This window comes from Symphalangus syndactylus, chromosome 4 (genome assembly GCF_028878055.3).
Source record: "Symphalangus syndactylus isolate Jambi chromosome 4, NHGRI_mSymSyn1-v2.1_pri, whole genome shotgun sequence".
Classification (NCBI taxonomy): domain Eukaryota; kingdom Metazoa; phylum Chordata; class Mammalia; order Primates; family Hylobatidae; genus Symphalangus; species Symphalangus syndactylus.
Window position 1 is genome coordinate 118,920,573 of NC_072426.2, and position 19,281 is coordinate 118,939,853.

The 19,281-nt window shown below is 41.0% G+C and overlaps 1 protein-coding gene and 1 pseudogene across 1 annotated transcript in view; one reads left to right on the forward strand and one right to left on the reverse strand.

Moving 5' to 3' along the window:
• Nucleotides 1-11,471: 11,471 nt before the first annotated feature.
• MMAA (metabolism of cobalamin associated A) overlaps nt 11,472-19,281 on the forward strand; it is a 37,748-nt gene continuing 29,938 nt past the window's right edge. Inside the window, exon 1 of the mRNA XM_055276037.2 lies at nt 11,472-11,508. The gene's annotated coding sequence lies outside the window, so the exon portion shown is untranslated. The remainder of the gene's footprint in view (nt 11,509-19,281) is intronic.
• Nucleotides 15,747-17,589, reverse strand: LOC129480160 (nuclear receptor coactivator 4-like; annotated as a pseudogene).

The window sequence follows — 19,281 nt, forward strand, 5'->3', positions numbered from 1 at the left end:
TCTGAGGGCTCTGTTCTGTTCCATTGATCTATGTCTCTGTTGTGGTACCAGTACCATGCTGTTTTGGTTACTATAGCCTTGTAGTATAGTTTCAAGTCAGGTAGCGTGATGCCTCCAGCTTTGTTCTTTTGGCTTAGGATTGACTTGGTGATGCGGGCTCTTTTTTGGTTCCATATGAACTTTAAAGTAGTTTTTTCCAATTCTGTGAAGAAAGTCATTGGCAGCTTGATGGGGATGGCATTGAATCTATAAATTACCTTGGGCAGTATGGCCATTTTCACGATATTGATTCTTCCAACCCATGAGCATGGAATGTTCTTCCATTTGTTTGTATCCTCTTTTATTTCATTGAGCAGTGGTTTGTAGTTCTCCTTGAAGAGGTCCTTCACATCCCTTGTAAGTTGGATTCCTAGGTATTTTATTCTCTTTGAAGCAATTGTGAATGGGAGTTCACTCATGATTTGGCTCTCTGTTTGTCTGTTATTGGTGTACAAGAATGCTTGTGATTTTTGTACATTAATTTTGTATCCTGAGACTTTGCTGAAGTTGCTAATCAGCTTAAGGAGATTTTGGGCTGAGACAATGGGGTTTTCTAGATATACAATCATGTCATCTGCAAACAGGGACAATTTGACTTCCTCTTTTCCTAATTGAATACCCTTTATTTCCTTCTCCTGCCTGATTGCTCTGGCCAGAACTTCCAGCACTATGTTGAATAGGAGTGGTGAGAGAGGGCATCCCTGTCTTGTGCCAGTTTTCAGAGGGAATGCTTCCAGTTTTTGCCCATTCAGTATGATATTGGCTGTGGGTTTCTCGTAGATAGCTCTTATTATTTTGAGATACGTCCCATCAATACCTAATTTATTAAGAGTTTTTAGCATGAAGGGTTGTTGAATTTTGTCAAAGGCCTTTTCTGCATCTATTGAGATAATCATGTGGTTTTTGTCTTTGGTTCTGTTTATATGCTGGATTACATTTATTGATTTGCGTATGTTGAACCAGCCTTGCATCCCAGGGATGAAGCCCACTTGATCATGGTGGATAAGCTTTTTGATGTGCTGCTGGATTCGGTTTGCCAGTATTTTATTGAGGATTTTTGCATCAATGTTCATCAAGGATATTGGTCTGAAATTCTCTTTTTTGGTTATGTCTCTGCCAGGTTTTGGCATCAGGACGATGCTGGCTTCATAAAATGTGTTAGGGAGGATTCCCTCTTTTTCTATCGATTGGAATAGTTTCAGAAGGAATGGTACCAGTTCCTCCTTGTACCTCTGGTAGAATTCAGCTGTGAATCCATCAGGTCCTGGACTCTTTTTGGTTGGTAAGCTATTGATTATTGCCACAATTTCAGAACCTGTTATTGGTCTATTCAGAGATTCAACTTCTTCCTGGTTTAGTCTTGGGAGGGTGTATTTGTCGAGGAATTTATCCATTTCTTCTAGATTTTCTAGTTTATTTGCATAGAGGTGTTTGTAGTATTCTCTGATGGTAGATTGTATTTCTGTGGGATCGGTGGTGATATCCCCTTTTTCGTTTTTTATTGCATCTATTTGATTCTTCTCTCTTTTCTTCTTTATTAGTCTTGCTAGCGGTCCATCAATTTTGTTGATCTGTTCAAAAAACCAGCTCCTGGATTCATTAATTTTTTGAAGGGTTTTTTGTGTCTCTATTTCCTTCAGTTCTGCTCTGATTTTAGTTATTTCTAGCCTTCTGCTAGCTTTTGAATGTGTTTGCTCTTGCTTTTCTAGTTCTTTTAATTGTGATGTTAGGGTGTCAATTTTGGATCTTTCCTGCTTTCTCTTGTGGGCATTTAGTGCTATAAATTTCTGTCTACACACTGCTTTGAATGTGTCCCAGAGATTCTGGTATGTTGTGTCTTTGTTCTCGTTGGTTTCAAAGAACATCTTTATTTCTGCCTTCATTTCATTATGTACCCAATAGTCATTCAGGAGCAGGTTGTTCAGTTTCCATGTAGTTGAGTGGTTTTGAGTGAGTTTCTTAATCCTGAGTTCTAGTTTGATTGCACTGTGGTCTGAGAGACAGTTTGTTATAATTTCTGTTCTTTTACATTTGCTGACAAGAGCTTTACTTCCAACTATGTGGTCAATTTTGGAATAGGTGTGGTGTGGTGCTGAAAAAAATGTATATTCTGTTGACTTGGGGTGGAGAGTTCTGTAGATGTCTATTAGGTCTGCTTGGTGGAGAGCTGAGTTCAATTCCTGGATATCCTTGTTAACTTTCTGTCTCGTTGATCTGTCTAATGCTGACAGTGGGGTGTTAAAATCTCCCATTATTATTGTGTGGGAGTTTAAGTCCCTTTGTAGGTCACTGAGGACATGCTTTATGAATCTGGGTGCTCCCGTGTTGGGTGCATATATATTTAGGATAGTTAGCTCTTCTTGTTGAATTGATCCCTTTACCATTATGTAATGGCCTTCTTTGTCTCTTTTGATCTTTGTTGGTTTAAAGTCTATTTTATCAGAGACTAGGATTGCAACCCCTGCCTTTTTTTGTTTTCCAGTTGCTTGATAGATCTTCCTCCACCCCTTTATTTTGAGTCTATGTGTGTCTCTGCATGTGAGATGGGTTTCCTGAATACAGCACACTGATGGGTCCTGACTCCTTATCCAGTTTGCCAGTCTGTGTCTTTTGATTGGAGCATTTAGCCCATTTACATTTAACGTGAATATTGTTATGTGTGAATCTGATCCTGTCATTATGATGTTAGTTGGTTATTTTGCTCGTTAGTTGCTGTAGTTTCTTCCTAGCCTCGATGGTCTTTACAATTTGGCATGTTTTTGCAGTGGCTGGTACCGGTTGTTCCTTTCCATGTTTAGTGCTTCCTTCAGGAGCTCTTTAAGGCAGGCCTGGTGGTGACAAAATCACTCAGCGTTTGCTTGTCTGTAAAGTATTTTATTTCTCCTTCACTTATGAAGCTTAGTTTGGCGGGATAGGAAATTCTGGGTTGAAAATTCTTTTCTTTAAGAATGTTGAATATCGGCCCCCACTCTCTTCTGGCTTGTAGAGTTTCTGCTGAGAGATCAGCTGTTAGTCTGATGGGCTTCCCTTTGTGGGTAACCCGACCTTTCTCTCTGGCTGCCCTTAACATTTTTTCCTTCATTTCAACTTTGGTGAATCTGACAATTATGTGTCTTGGAGTTGCTCTTCTCGAGGAGTGTCTTTGTGGCGTTCTCTGTATTTCCTGAATCTGAATGCTGGCCTGCCTTGCTAGATTGGGGAAGTTCTCCTGGATAATATCTTGCAGAGTGTTTTCCAACTTGGTTCCATTCTCCCCATCATTTTCAGGTACACCATTCAGACGTAGGTTTGGTCTTTTCACATAGTCCCAAATTTCTTGGAGGCTTTGTTCATTTCTTTTTATTCTTTTTTCTCTAAACTTCCCTTCTCTCTTCATTTCATTCATTTCATCTTCCATCAGCGATACCCTTTCTTCCAGTTGATTGCATCTGCTACTGAGGCTTCTGCAATCTTCGCGTAGTTCTCGAAACTTGGCTTTCAGCTCCATCAGCTCCTTTAAGCCCTTCTCTCCATTGGTTATTCTTGTTATCCATTCCTCTAATTTTTTTTCAAAGTTTTTAACTTCTTTGCTATTGTTTTGAATTTCCTCTCGTAGCTCAGAGTAGTTTGATCGTCTGAAGCCTTCTTCTCTCAACTCATCAAAGTCATCCTCCATCCAGCTTTGTTCCGTTGCTGGTGAGGAACTGCGTTCCTTTGGAGGAGGAGAGGTGCTCTGTTTTTTAGAGTTTCCAGTTTTTTTGCTCTGTTTTTTCCCCATCTTTGTGGTTTTATCTATTTTTTGTCTTTGATGATGGTGATGTACAGATGGGTTTTTGGTGTGGATGTCCTTTCTGTTTGTTAGTTTTCCTTCTACCAGACAGGATCCTCAGCTGCAGGTCTGTTGGAGTTTACTAGAGGTCCACTCTAGACCCTGTTTGGCTGGGTGTCAGCAGCGGTGGCTGCAGAACAGCGGATTTTCGTGAGACCACAAATTCAGCTGTCTGATAGTTCCTCTGAAAGTTTTGTCTCAGAGGAGTACCCGGTTGAATGAGGTGTCAGTCTGTCCCTACTGGGGGGGTGCCTCCCAGTTAGGCTGCTCAGGGGTGAGGGACCCGCTTTAGGAGGCAGTCTGTCCGTTCTCAGATCTCCAGATGCGTGCTGGGAGAACCACCACTCTCTTCAAAGCTGTCAGTCAGACAGGGACATTTAAGTCTGTGGAGGTTCTTGCTGAGTTTTTGTTTGTCTGTGCCCTGCCCCCATAGGTGGAGCCTACAGAGGCAGGCAGGCCTCCTTGAGCTGTGGTGGGCTCCACCCAGTTCGAGCTTCCTGGCTGCTTTGTTTACCTAAGCAAGCCTGGGCAATGGCGGGCGCCCCTCCCCCAGCCTCGCTGCCGCCTTGCAGCTTGATCTCAGACTGCTGTGCTAGCAATCAGCGAGACTCCGTGGGCATAGGACCCTCCGAGCCAGGTGCGGGACACAATCTCCTAGTGTGCCGTTTTCCAGGCCCATTGGAAAAGCGCAGTATTAGGATGGGACTGACTCGATATTCCAGGTGCCGTCTGTTTCCCCTTTCTTTGATTAGGAAAGGGAACTCCCTGACCCCTTGCGCTTCCTGAGTGAGGCAATGCCTCACCCTACTTCGGCTCGAGCACAGTGCGCTTCATCGACTGTCCTGCACCCACCGTTAGGCACTCCCTAGTGAGATGAAACCGGTACCTCAAGCAGAAATGCAGAAATCACCAGTCTTCTGTGTCCCTGGGGCTGGGAGCTGGAGACCGGAGCTGTTCCTAGTCGGCCATCTTGGCAGGAATTTCAGACATCTTTGAGGCTCCCCTTCCATCACAGGCCCAGAGCTCTAGAACAGAATGGTTTGGGGGGACAAGCCATGGTGCCCTCCATGGGCTTGCTGCCCAGGACCACTTGCAGACTCTGCTCCCTGTATGCCAGCGCAGTAATCCTGTCACTTCAGCAGTGGTTCAAGCAGGCCTGGCTGTGGCTCAGGTTGCCATTCCAGAGGGCACAAACAGTAAGCCTTGGTGGCATCATGTGGTGCTGATTCTGCAGATGTGCAGAATCCAAGAGCTGTAGGGCGATGGTGACTTCTACCTAGATTTCAAAGAATGTGGACAGCCCAGTAGGTCAATGCCTAGTGGTCTTGAGAGTGGGGCAGCTCCCAAGACCACAAAACTGTACGGCTACCAGCCTGCAACTGCAACCTGGGAAAGCTGGAGGCAATGAAATTTCGATCTGAGCACTGCTGGGTAGACAGTCCACCAAAGCGGTAGGAATGGAGCTGCCTGAGGCCTTAGGGACCCTGCCCCATCCTGGTGTGCCCAGGATGTGAGATATGGAGTCAAAAGAGATTATTCTCCACCTTTAAAACTCATTTTTCTTATTGGATTTTAGACTTGCTTGGGTCCTGTTACTTCCTTCTTGCCTATTTTTCCCTTTTGGAATGGGAATGTCTATCCCATGCTGTCACAACATATATATATATATATACTTCCAAATACATATTTGGAAGTAGATAACTTGCTAAATTTCACAGGCTTACAACTGGAAAGGAATTTGCCTCAGGATGAATTGTGCCTTGAATCTCACCCATATCTGATTTACATGAGACTTTGGTCTTTGGACTTTTGAACTGATGTAGAACAAGACTTTTGGGACAATTGGGATAGAATAAATGTATTTTGCATGGTGAGAAGTCAAAAGGTTTGAAGGCTAGGGGAGGAATGCTATGGTTTGAATGTGTCCCCTGAAGTTCATGTTAGAGGCTTGATCTCCAATGCAACAGTGTTGAGAGGTGATTAGGTAATGAGGCCTCTGCCCACATAAACTGATTAATGCCACTTCACAGGAATGAGTTGGTTGTCACAGGAGTGAGTTCTGCATAAAAGGATGAAGCCAGTCCCCTCCCCACCCACCCCTCTTCCCCTCTCTTGCCCTTCCCTTTTCTGCCACGGAATGACACAGCATTAAGTCCCTCACCAGAAGTGAGCCCCTCAACCTTGCACTTCTCAGCCCCCAGAACTCTAAGAAGTAAATGTTTATTTTAATCTTTATAAATTACCCCATCTCAGGTATTCTGTTACAGCAGCATAAAATGGACTATTTCCCCCCATCCCTTTCAACACCATGTATAATCATTAAATAGAATGAGTAATCTTACCAGAACCACAATCTTACATTCAGTTTCCAAACTGTAGTTTCCCCCAGATAGTTAGCATTGTTCAATGAATTTTTGTTATGCCATTATGCAAATGTCGTCTATGTTCATTATCTCTGTACTTATTAAATTCATCAAAAGCTGTCCAGGAACAGATTTTCTGTTTTGTCAACTACACCCATAATCTTGTTCCCAGATTTTTCATCAGTATTTTCAGACTGTGAGGGAAGGAAAGCAAGAAATGGGAACAATTTCATGAATTTTAAATATGCTGTAAATCTGTTTTAGTACAATAAAATATATAACAGCCGTCTGCAGTTGCTTCCAGCATACCCCAATCTCAGGGCAGTGCCAGGTTAGTGCAGTTGGTTAGAATGTGGCAATATGTCCATAATTATTTCCCATGTGAATCAATCGGCTTGGCTGTGCAGAGAAGAATGTCTTCAGTGTCAATCTGAACTTTTGAGGCCAGCAGTCTGGAAAATCTCTGCCTTTGATTATTGAGATTTGGAGATTTCCAAAGACCTATTATTGACTTCTAATTCCATTGTCGTTGGAGAACAATACTTTGTATGATTTTCATCCTTATAAATTGAGACTTATAACCCAGAATATGGTCTTTCTTGGCACATGTTCAGTAGGCATAAATATGGCACATCTCTCCATTTATTTAGCTCTTTCATTTAAGCAATGTTTTGTCACTTTAAGAGTACAGCTCTTGCATGTCTTTCATTAAACGTATTCCTAGGTATTTATAATACAGATGCTCCTCAACTTATGATGAGGTTATGTCTGAATAATCCCATCCTAAATGGAAAATACTGTAAGTTGTAGGGGGGTTTTCAACTTAATATTTTCAACTTACGATGGGTTTATCTGAATGTAACCCCATTGTAACCTGAGGAGCATTCTGAATGTCTATCACTTTCACATCATTATAAAGTAAAAAAAAACCATAAGTCAAACCCTCATAAGTCAGGGATCATCTGTACTATTATAAATGGCATATTTTAACATGTCATTTTCCAATTGCTGCTTACTAGTATATAAAGTATTTTTTTATATATACTGAGCTTTTACCCCATGACTTCAACATTCAGTAGATGTTGAAGATTTTCCACATGGACAGTCTACAGAAACAATTTATTTAGTAGCTTTGAAAAACAGATTTTCTACATAGACCACTGTGAATAGACAGTTTTGCACTTTTAAAATATTTTTTATTATTTTAATTATTTATTTTACTGTCTAGAATTTCTGATACAAAGCTGAATAGAAGCGATGAGAGCTGACAGCTTTCCCTTGTTCCCAATCTTAGGATTGGATATTTCACCATTAAGCATAATAGCTATTGATCTTTCATAGATGTCCCTTATAAAGTTCTCTTTTATTTCTAGTTTTGTGATTGTTGTCATCATGAGTTAGCAATAAATTATGTCAAATGCTTTTTCCACCATTATTAAGATTTTCTCCTTTATTAATGTTGTAAATTATTGTTTATTAATGTTGGGCAAATCTTGCATTCTGGATAAACTGCAATTGGTGATTTTATTTTATTTTTTTCTGGGTTCAATTTACCAGTATTTTCTATAGGAATTTTGCATCTGTATTAGTGAGTAATATTAGTTTGTTTGTTTTTTTCTCTAATGTCTGTTAGATTTTTCCGAAGGTTCTGCTGTTATTCCTTCCTCCTCTATTCTCTGAGTTTACATAAAATTGACATTGTGTGTTCTTTAAATGCTAGATAGAATTCACTAACGTGGATAGTTTTCTTTGTATTTTTAAATTATGAATTCAAATTCTGTAACAGATGTACAAATACTCAGATTTTCTGTTTATTCTTCAGTGTTTTTATAAGGTTTTTTTTCTATTTTCAAAAAACTTTTTTTGAGACAGAGTCTCGCTGTCATCCAGGGTGGAGTGCAGTGGTGCAGTCTCAACTCACTACAACTTCTGCCTTCTAGGTTCAAGTGATTCTCCTGCCTCAGCCTACCAAGTAGCTGGGATTACAGGTGCGTGCCACCATGCCCAGCTAATTTTTGTATTTTTGGAGAGACAGGGTTTCTCCAGGTTGGCGTGGCTGGTCTCAAACCCCTGACCTCAAGTGATCCGCCCGCCTCGGCCTCCCAAAGTGCTGGGATTACAGGTGTGAGCCATCATGCCCGGCCCCCAAAAGTTTTTATTTTAAGTTATCAGATTTTGTTGGTATAAATTTGTTTATAATATTATTCTTTTATGGTTTTAATTAGAATTTTTCGATCTCAGCACTATTGACATTGGAGGCCAGCAAATAGCTGTGGGGGACTGTCCTGTGCATTGCAGAATATTCAGCTGTTTCCCTGACCTCTGCCTTCTGATAGCAGACTCTCCAACTGTGACAACCAAAAATGTCTCCGGACATTGCCAAATGTTCCCTGGGGGCAAAAAACCCTCTGGTTGAGACCCGTGTTTTAATATCTGTAGAATCTTTAGTGTTCTTTCATTCCAGATACCGGCAATTTGTCTATTTTTAAAATGAGTTTTTCTAGAGTTTTGCAGGCTGTACAAAAGAAGACAATGCACTGGACTTGAACTGTAGACCACAGTTTGCTGATCCTGACTTAGATCACTGATTTTTTTTCTTCTTGTCTAATAAAGGCATGAAAAAACTACAAATTTCCCGCTGAGGATACTTTAGTTGTATTTCATAAACTTTGAAATGTTGTATTGATGGTTATTAGCCAATTAATGGTTATGGAGCGTGTTTATGAAGGGAACATGAGCTTGACTGTTATTCCAACAAAAGAGCTTACAGACTTTTGGTTCTGTGAGAGATGAGCAATGAAGAACAACAATAAGTACTTTCCCAACTAGTTGATAAATTAACATAAACATCATCCATAATCTGGCAACAATATTCTTTTGGCTCCTATCCCTAAAAAAAGCCAGTCTGCAACACCCAAAACATTTACCAAGATGAGGAAATTGCAATGATTTTCTTGTATGTTATGGAGTATTAATTTGCTGCCACCTGCTGGGAGGCAGAAATGGGTTTCCAGCATTGCTAGCTACAATCTGTCCTCAACTATTATTTTGAAAATTTTCAAATCTATAGAAGAGTTAAAAGAACATTCATATACTATTTACCTGAAACTACCAACTGTTTTTGTTGTTGTTTTGTTTTGTTTTTTTGAGACTGGAGTCTCTGTCGCCAGGCTGGAGTGCAGTGGCGCAATCTCGGCTCACTGCACCTCTGCCTCCAGCGTTCAAGCGATTCTCCTGCCTCAGCCTCCGGAGTAGCTAGGACTACAGGCACGTGCCACCACACCCAGCTCATTTTTGTATTTTTAGTAGACATAGGGTTTCACCATGTTGGCCAGGATGGTTTCGATCTCTTGACCTCGTGATCCACCCACCTCAGCCTCCCAAAGTGCTGGGATTACAGGCGTGAGCCACTGTGCCGGGCCCAGGTTCAAATTTTTTAAATCCTTAAGGCTATCTAGTTGACAGCTGTCTTTAATGTAGATCAGTCCTCCTGCCTTTTCTTATTGTCTTATTAACCTTATTGAAAAGTCCAAACAAATCACATTCTGAATTTATCTGAGTGTAATCCTCACAATCAGATTGAGGTTAAACATTTTTGGCAAGAGCGCTACAAAGGTGTATTTCCCATAGCCTCAGAATGACAGGTTCATATTTTCGCCAGTATTGGTGATGCTAGCAATTTTTTTCCCATGAAGCATCTATTAACATTTCTCAAGAGACTAATGTTCCATGGAAATGTGTTCCCTAAGCTGTACTGTTTAGAAAACTTCTGAATAAAAAAGTGACATGCATGAAAGTGTTTTAGAGTTTGTAGAATGAAAAGTAGGTAAGGATTAACTCAATTTTAAAATTAACAAACTTCTTCACTTCTAAGGTAGCACAAACTAAGCTTTCATGAAACGTAACCCTTACCAAAACAATTGTTCAGATGAGCAACGCCAAGTTTAAAGAAAGGAAGTAAACCCTCTCAAGAACTGTCATTCTGCTTGTGTTCAGTAGGCTGAGATTTGAAAGGTCTGATTCTATGTTCTTTCCACTAAATCCTCGGCTTCATTTACACTTGTGCTTAATTTTCTGTCATTGACTATTGAGTCTACAATCACTCTTTGGAGTAAAAGTTGTAGTCTTTTGGTCCAAATAGTAATAATGAAAATGGTGAGACCAGTAACTCATCTTTTATTAGTCTGTATTCAGTGAGAATCAACCTGTATCAAATAGCTGAAAAGGCCTGAAGCCTCCCAAATGCATATCATTACACGAATTGTGTGAGGACTGACATCTTGGTTTCATATACTAATTATACTGCATGGCCCCCATTTATAACCGTGTCTACTCGTCATAGTTTGATCCTGGCTACTGCCGATGGATGCTATTTTTATCACATTATAGCAAACATTTGGGTGATTTTTTCTCAAAAATTCTAGATTAGCATACAACGGCTTTACTACTTATACGTCATCTAAGACTTTTTTAAAAATTAGTTACCAATCCGCCCACGCAGTGAGGTAGCAAATATTATGCCTGTTTATTTTCATCTCCATTTCAGGCTTGCGCCTTTCCCCCCTCGGGACTTCCCGAGGACATCCCTGCAGCAGTGAGCCCGAGTCCTGGCTTTGGGTGCATGTTAAGAAATATTAATCAAAATGAATGAGTGCCTTTTAAGAGAAAAAAATTGTGGGTCCTTCAGCCTTTAAAAACCATGCCATGATTTAAAAACTTAAAACTATATTTCGGCCGAACGCTGAGCATTTCTTCAAATCACTTTGAGAAGCTTGAGTGTCTTTAATTTAACCGGTCTGTCAAACGTAACGCGTCTCTCCCTCACCCCACATTTTAAGTTTCCAAGGAGCGGAAGAAGGGGCTCCGGGGGTCCCGGCCGCCGCAGGCTGCTGGGGGTGAGGGCAGGACTCGGCCTCCGTCCGACTCAAGGGTGTCGCAAAGGCCAGGAGGGAACGAAAGTTACCCTCGAACTTCGGAGGCGAAAGATTCCATGTGGACTTTAAAAAGGGCAAAACCTACCCTAAAGGCCGTAAACCGCCCTCCCCTCCCCGGCCAGAAAACTTCCCGGCGCAGAGCTTCCGCAGCCTGCCGCAGGCCGGGAGACCTTCATGCTCGCTGGCTCTCCGCCCCACGGCGGAACTGCGCGGCCACGTCCACGGGGACCCCGGCCATGCCCCGCGCCGCCACCCGGCCCCAGGCGATCCCCGGGCCCCACGCGCCTGCAGTCGGCGCTGCGCCTGCGTGGGAGGATCCAGCGGAAGGGGCGGGGTCAGGTGGCACTTCCGTGGCTTCGGGCGGGTGAGTATGGGGAGTGCGCGGGGCGTCCGGGAGTCGGGGCTGGGCTCCCGCCTACGGCCGCCCTCCCGCCGGGGGGCCAGCTCGGTCCTCCGGGGCGCCCTCTGGAGGATTTGGGGTGGGGGAAGGAAAAGGACAGTATTATCGAATATTCTCCTAATATTGATGCTAGGGGTGCGGATATGTGTGGACAGGCAGGAGTCGGCAAATGGGTTCAAATGGAAGGTCTAACAAAGAAAGGCCCTGTACGTAAACAGTGTTTTAAAATTCTTTTCTTGGTTAGGTTTCTCAGGTTATCTTTGAGCCACAGCAAGGCAGCTTTGTTAAGGTGGCTCATCCCTTGTCGCTGCCAAACCGGGTGAATGGTTAACCTGAGGCCGCGTCACAGACTAAGCCACTATGACTCCTACCAAAGAGTGAAATTGAAACTCTTTTCCGGGAAATCCAGGATATAAAAGTTGGATTCAAACTAAAAGTTACAAACAGTATCTAGGTTCTGTCACATGCTGTGCTGGGCAGGGGCTAAATCTCAGCAGAGGGCATGCTGTCTTCATATATATTTCTCATTAGAAAATGAAAGACGACCTAAACCAAAATAATATAAAAATTCTTTATTATCTGTCTTAAGAGTTGTACCCTAATCCATGTTTGGAAAACATAAACTAATAAAACTTTTCCAACTTGGTAGAAAGCCAAAAGTTTCCAGAAAAACTGTGTGGATTATTCAGCATTTTGCGGTTGTCTACAATGTTCAGAATATTCTTTTACAATAATTTTGCACTAAATACCGGTTTGTGTTCAGGGTAACGAGGTTTTTAAAAAGTCAAAGACAAGGACAGGTTTTTAAAGGGCGGTATTCTATTAGGAGAGACAAAACAAGCATGAAAAGTTACATAACCATAAGAAATGTAAATCACCATTTGAGATATTTGAAGATGTCAAAAGAAACCCTTTATTTAGAATGGAAAGAGCTGGTGAATGATTGAAACATTTACCATTTAGCTGATTGTTGCCATGTGGGAATGGGGGTCTCTCAAACGCAGATCCAATTTTCTCCAACACAGGCCAAAGATCTGTAGTTTTACGTAATTTTTCTTGGTTTTTAATGTTACTTGCAACCAATTTAGTTAACACACACCTTCTGTGGGTGGGCCAGGTGCAACTAGTTTGTGACCTCTGCAGATTTTCACCTTAGTACAGTCCTACACTTACACAATGGTTCAGTTAAAGATTTTTTGACTTTACAGTGGGTTTATCCAGACACAGACCCGATCGTAAGATGAAGACTCTTTGTATTCAGAAATAATTAGAATTAGAGGTCAGAAAAAGTCCTAGAGACTGGGATGGTCAGGAAAGATTTTAAGCTGGGTAGTATAGGAGAGATATCATAGAGGGGGAAGGATTTAAAAGATGAGTTAAATCTTGGAGTTGGGAAAGTGGCAGGTTTTGAAGATAGTAAACTCTCCTTAGAGGAATTTTGGAAAAGCAAGCGCAAGAGGTGCTGCTGGCCTGGGAACTACACTTTGAGAACCACTGTCCTAGGGTACGGTGAACTTTTGGAGGAATTTGAGTAGGAGGGTAAGGAGATCACCTTCACCTTTCAGAATGAGTCTTGCTGTGAAGTCTGAAAGGAGGACTGAGGAGGGAGAGAGAAAAGAGGAACGTTTCTTAGAGGTGATAAGCACCTGCTTGATGCCCGGCCCTGTCCCAGGCTCTCTCATGCATACTCATTCATACTCACCATGACCCTGATACGTAGATCTTAATGTTTTCATTTTGTAAGTGGTCTCAGAGCTTCCTAGTTCAAGTCTAGATTTGAAATAGGGTGGTAGCAGTGGGAATCAAAACATTTAATGGTGATGGAATTTAGAAAAATAGAGACTTCTCAAGCACATTTAAGCCTAAAAGTAGAAATTGGGAAATCTGAATTTTACTGGAAAAATGATAAAAAGTAAAATGGACAGAGAACTTTAGAGAATCCCTTCATGAATTCGGTATTTGTTCTTCATTACTCTTAACTCATGATGACCTATTTAAAACCTATTTAAAAGTTGCTTATTTAAGAAGTCATCTTGGTCTACAAAAATTTCCTGAAATTATTTGAAAAAGAGAAAGCCTTCTGTGGTGGGGTGGGGGTGGGGAGGGGGGTGGGGGGGTGGTGGTGGAATATGGCAAACAGATTAATGGCATTTGACAGCTTATCTTCAAATCAAAAGTGATTAGCATTGAGAAATGGAAACACTTGGTACAACACTGCATTGCCTGTATGAATTGTGCTGTGCTGCAGACACTGATCTACTGTATTGATTTTGGAAATTCTGTATGCTTTCTCTTGCCAGAGTAGTTATTGAAATTGAGAATATTCATTGGATCAATTTCAAGATAAATATCCCAAGTCAGACTGGCTGCTGCTGAGCAAATTTTTAATGAAGGAAAATATCCATATATTGAAATCAGTTTAAAAAGAAAGTCCTTAAAATATATTACTGTAAAATCTAGAAAAAAATGTACATTTTAAAAACATCAATTAACTGAGTAATCAGCGTAGTGGAGTTATTGACCCATGCAGAATTATGGCATACATTCATTAATTCTGTGAGCAAATAATTGTGCTGTAAATACAAAGATAACTGATATGGTTTGGCTGTGTCCCTACCCAAATCTCATCTTGAATTGTAACTCCCACAATCCCTACGTGTCATGGGAGGAGCCTGGTGGGAGGTGATTGAATTATGGGGACAGGTCTTTCCTGTGCTGTTCTCATGATAGTGAATGAGTCTCATGAGATCTGATATTTTTAAAAATGGGAGTTTCCCTGCACAAGCTCTCTCTTTGCTTGCTGCCATCCACGTAAACATGACTTGCTCCTCCTTGCCTTCCACCATGATTGTGAGGCTTCCTCAGCCACATAGAACTGTAAGTCCATTAAACCCTTTTTCCTGTATAAATTACCCAGTCTTGGGTATGTCTTTATCAGCAGCCTGAAATCAGACTAATACACTAGATATGGCCTACTTTGAGATACCATACTGAATCTTGTAAAGCTGGGGAATTTCCCTTGTATTTTGGTAGTGCTTAGCTTACAAATTGTAGGATGAAGCCATATTCTCAGGAATCATGAAAATTAGTTGAAACATTTTGATTTGATTATTATTATTTTATGGCTGTTATGCTTTTAATGGAGGCAGATACAGAAATCGTCAATGCAAAATAATGTTTTACATACTCCTTAACATAGTGATTAACGTAAATTATATTTTGACAATGTAAAATACAGTGTGTTTGGCCTCAAAAGAGAAACTACAGAGTTAGCTGCAACTTAAGATAACTGGAAAGGCTCCTTACATTGTTTTTTGCCCACCACCTTTATTATAATAGTTATATATGATGTCTGGGGAGGGAATTAAAAAATAATACAAAGCTCTTTCAGCTGTGGTTCAGAGAACTCTAGTGAAGCTGTATGGCAATGACACTGTGGGACCATGAAGTTTCCCCAGAAGTATTTCAATAAGAGGCAGTTAAAGTTTAATAGTTTCAAAGTCTGGAAAGCAGCAAATATATCTGAGAGAATTTAAAAACATTATAAATATAAACCCCACTTCTCTCCTACAGAGACATTTTAAAGCATGGACATTAAGGAGATTGAGAAAACATGAGTAGTTTTCATAGAGCTTCAATGAACACCCCAAGGCACAAGTGTTGAAAATGGCCTGTTCACTAAAATGTCACTTTTGGAGGTACAGGTATACTGTGCTTACAGTGAGAGGATGACTTTATCCCTAGTTAAAAGCACCAGGTGTCAAGCTCTGCTTCCATTACCCAGGATGCACCAATAATCCCTATGATAGTGAATGGTTCAAGTACTATACTACATTTCCAACATGTCTTTTGCCTATTTGCTTAGTTGGTGCTGGGGTTCTTTTGAACCTTGCAGGTGTGTAGAATATTTTAAAAGGCTAGAACTACCTAAAAAATAGTCTTGAAATAATACTAAGCCCTTCTAAAGGAGCTCACTGGATATTTTAATAACATTTACAGAAAGAAGGACAAAATTTGCAGTAGCTGAGTTTCTTTCAAGTGAAGAATAATAATGTAGAACATGTAGTCTAAAATGTTTGGTAATTAATGTCAAAAGTTGCCAACATTATTCATATATTTTGGTAATTACTATCGGCCAGGTTAATTTTTTGTGCAAAATACTCTGTATATTAATAGAATAGGAAAATCATTATTTCAGACCACTAACAAGAAAAGTTGAGTTCCTCCCGTAGAGGTGAATTAAGTAATACTTCCTGGGCCTTCTTTTGAAGCATCCACTTGTCTTCTCCAGAGGATAGCTGGCTGAGGTTGCCCATCTTCTTTCCTGGCAGGACCCAGTCAGCTGTGTTAAAGGAACACCAGGAAGTGCTCATGGGGCTTTTTAGCTTTTGTTTGCCAGCTTTGTCTTCAGTATTAGGCACTTTCTTAGGACTTCCTTCTTTGTATGGGGGCCTGATAAGCCACTCTGACAAGGTGCTGTTCTTTATGACTTGGAAGGAATCAGCAATTCTAGAAGGAACCAGCAATTCTAGAAGGAACCATTGACTTTGATGCTTTAGTTCTATTCTTTACTAGAAGGACAGAGCCACATATTCAGGGAATCTTTATGTTTCTCAGGCTCAGGTTTGGGTTCCATGGGCATCCCATTTTTATCCTTTCCTTCTTTGTTCAGAAGCTACTTATACAGAGCCTTCCCACAATTCTCATCATACACGCACTCTGCAAAGCTTGTGCAGGGCTCATTGGCTCTGCACACCTCCTCTACCTTACATGGGTCCTGATTGTTCTGGACCAGCCAATCCTCTGTAACCATGCTGGGGGTGTACAGTGGTTTCTTGGCCTCCAAGTGGTCATGCAGGCACTTCAGATTGCCCACGTTTTCCAACTCCATACCTTTGGGCTGGTTTCCCTGACAGTTGGTAACAGGAGTCAGTCTTGACAAGCCAATCATTCACATTATAGGACTGGAACAAGAGCTTAAACTTCTCACTGGTTTCATGACTGCCATTCTCGGGCTTCCCCAGCTTATGAGATTCCTGGGGAGTCACTAGCCAATCTGATAGGTTCATCTCATCTTGATCAGGAAGCTCTAGATCTTCAACCTTTTCCATTTCAATGGAGAACTAGTAGTGGAATGGCTGTTATACTTTTGATAACTTGGTTTTTCAGGAACTTCCTGTTGCTGATTCTTGAGGAGCAAGTTTTCTAAGCCCTTTAGGTTTCCCCAGACATTACTAAAGAAATTGCAGGCTCTGGAAGAAGTCTGACTGTTCTCCAGGGTCTGCTTTTTGGTGAGCCAGTCCTGGGGGTTGGTGCTGGGTATGTAAGGAGCCTAATGACCACTGGCAGGTTTGCTTCCAAGGAGCCATTTGCTGAGAGGGATAGCTGCAATACTGGATGCTGACTTCTGCTCTGGCATTGGGATATAGCTTCTCCTCCAGGAAAGGCCCAATATTTGATGAACTAGCATAAGCCATCAAATGCTCAGGAATTTGAATTGTTTTGAGAGACCTAAATGTGGTGATGGTCTGGCACAGAGCAATTGTGTCAGCTTCAAAGAGTAGGACATTTGAATCTTCATGCTTAAGGGTCAAACTGCCCAGTCTCTCCAGGCACACAGAGACTTGATTGGCTAGATCTTTGTTTTGGGTACACTCCAGTTGATGCATAAGACAATTGAACTGGGCTGTTAACCAGTAGAGCTGCTGAGCCTGCTGTTGAAGTGTCTCCTCTTTAAGCTGATAGATGAGGTTCACCTGTTCATGTAGTCACACCTCATGGCTTCTAAGACGTTCCAGGTGATGGCTTATGCAACTGTGAATCTGAGCTTTGACCTCTTGCAAGTTATCTTTAATTTGCTGTTCAGCCTGGAGAACTCCACCAATAGCAAGCTCCAAGTCCCTCTGTGCATCACTACCCCTCAAAAGGGGTTCTTTATTACTGGAGCTGCCACTCTGGTCTTGGAAGGTATTCATTCTGCTCACAGCTCCAGGTCCGAGTGCCTCTCTGGGCAATCCGAGGGGACCTTGTGTGGGCTGAGACACGGCCCCACACAAACCTAGGGCCCAAAGCTGATTCGATTATTGATCTAGTTCTTCGATTTCTTCCCATGAGAAAGCAGGAAAAGATGCTGAGTTACATGAGCAGGTAGGAAATCCTTCTCTCTACTTACATAATTTTGCCATTTTAGTGGAATTAGTCTGTTCTGCCTGTGACAGTATATAAAGGTAGAAAGCTGCTCATACAAGGCTGAGTTATATTGGCTCTTAAAAAATTCATGGGCTGCTTTAAAATCTGGTTGATTGGATAAATTCATGGGGTTAAATATATTATGAACTTAGTTATCAGGAGTGAATTATTGTCTGTGGAGCAAAAAACATTTTAAAATGTGGTTTGTTCTGTCACCTAACACATCGAGATCTCCTACTGATAAAAACTTAGCACAGGAAGTAGAAACTAATTTTTCATTTTGGTCTAAGCAAAAAATAAATAAATAGAAAGATAAATAGCCGGCCATAATCAGGCATATTCAGATATACAGGATTATTTTATTTTCTCTAGAGTTGACACCATATAAATCTGGATTTGTGAAATCTATAGTTTTTTCCAAGTTCTGCCACTAATTCTGAGGCCTTGGTCAATCAGCCTTATGCTGTTGAGCCTCACCTTTAAAATAGGATGTCATCCACTGTAGGATTGTTATGAGGATTAGCTGAAAAAATGCATGCACGATGCCTCACACATGATAAACACTCAGTAGAAGGTAGCAGCTGCTGCTTGCCATTCAGATGCTCCAGAGAGTTGGTGGGAATCAAGAAAATTAGTCCCCTGGGAAGAAGTTTGAGGATGTCAAATCCAGAATTACATACATCTGGATAGCTTTTTGGTTTTGGCAAAAGAACTGGAGTAAGATGGTATCATCCTTTTTCTCGTTCTTTCTTTTCATTTAAAGTCCTTTTAAGATTTGTATTGGCATCAGAAGGCAGAGAACTGCAATCCCAATTGTGATAAAACCTGCAGTATAAATCATAAGCTTATCAGACAGTTGGTGTGGATTTTCTGAGAAAGATTGCAATGGTAGTGGTATGAAACCACTACTTTAAATGTTAAAGCAATCTAGAATATTTATTTAGAGAATATTTGCTTACATTATTATAAATGGACATAGTTTCATGTAGTAAAGCTTTTGTTACTGAGTTTTGATTCCTTGCAAACTTATCTTACCGTTTTTCTGTTTGGAAGGTTGATTACATGTCAAAGGTGCCTTGATTCAAAACAGGAAACTTAGAAGGCAAAATGTTTTAGTAGAGGTCCTTCAGTCACAAAGGTTAAGATTGTTACCCAAACTTTTCTTTATAGTTTAGTAGATTTACATAGAGTAGATGGAGTATATATTCATGAACCTAAAAAAAAAATTGGAAGGTTACTGTGTGCCAGGCACTGTGCTAGTTTCTGAGGAAATATGCCCTTTTTCTGGGAGAATCAGTTGAGTTGAGCAATGAGAATTGGTAAGGAGCGGTCTATAAATAGATAAATTAGAAAACAAGAAGACAAATACTATTTTTGAGATGGGAACAAAAGACTGTGGAGCATTGAATAGAACACTTAACTGCCTGGAGAAGGTGGGGGAAGATATATCTCTGAGGAGGTGCTATTTGAACTGAGTAGGCATTTGTCAGCAAATATGTGAAGGATATGCACTACAGACACCTAATTTTTATTATAGCATATATATAT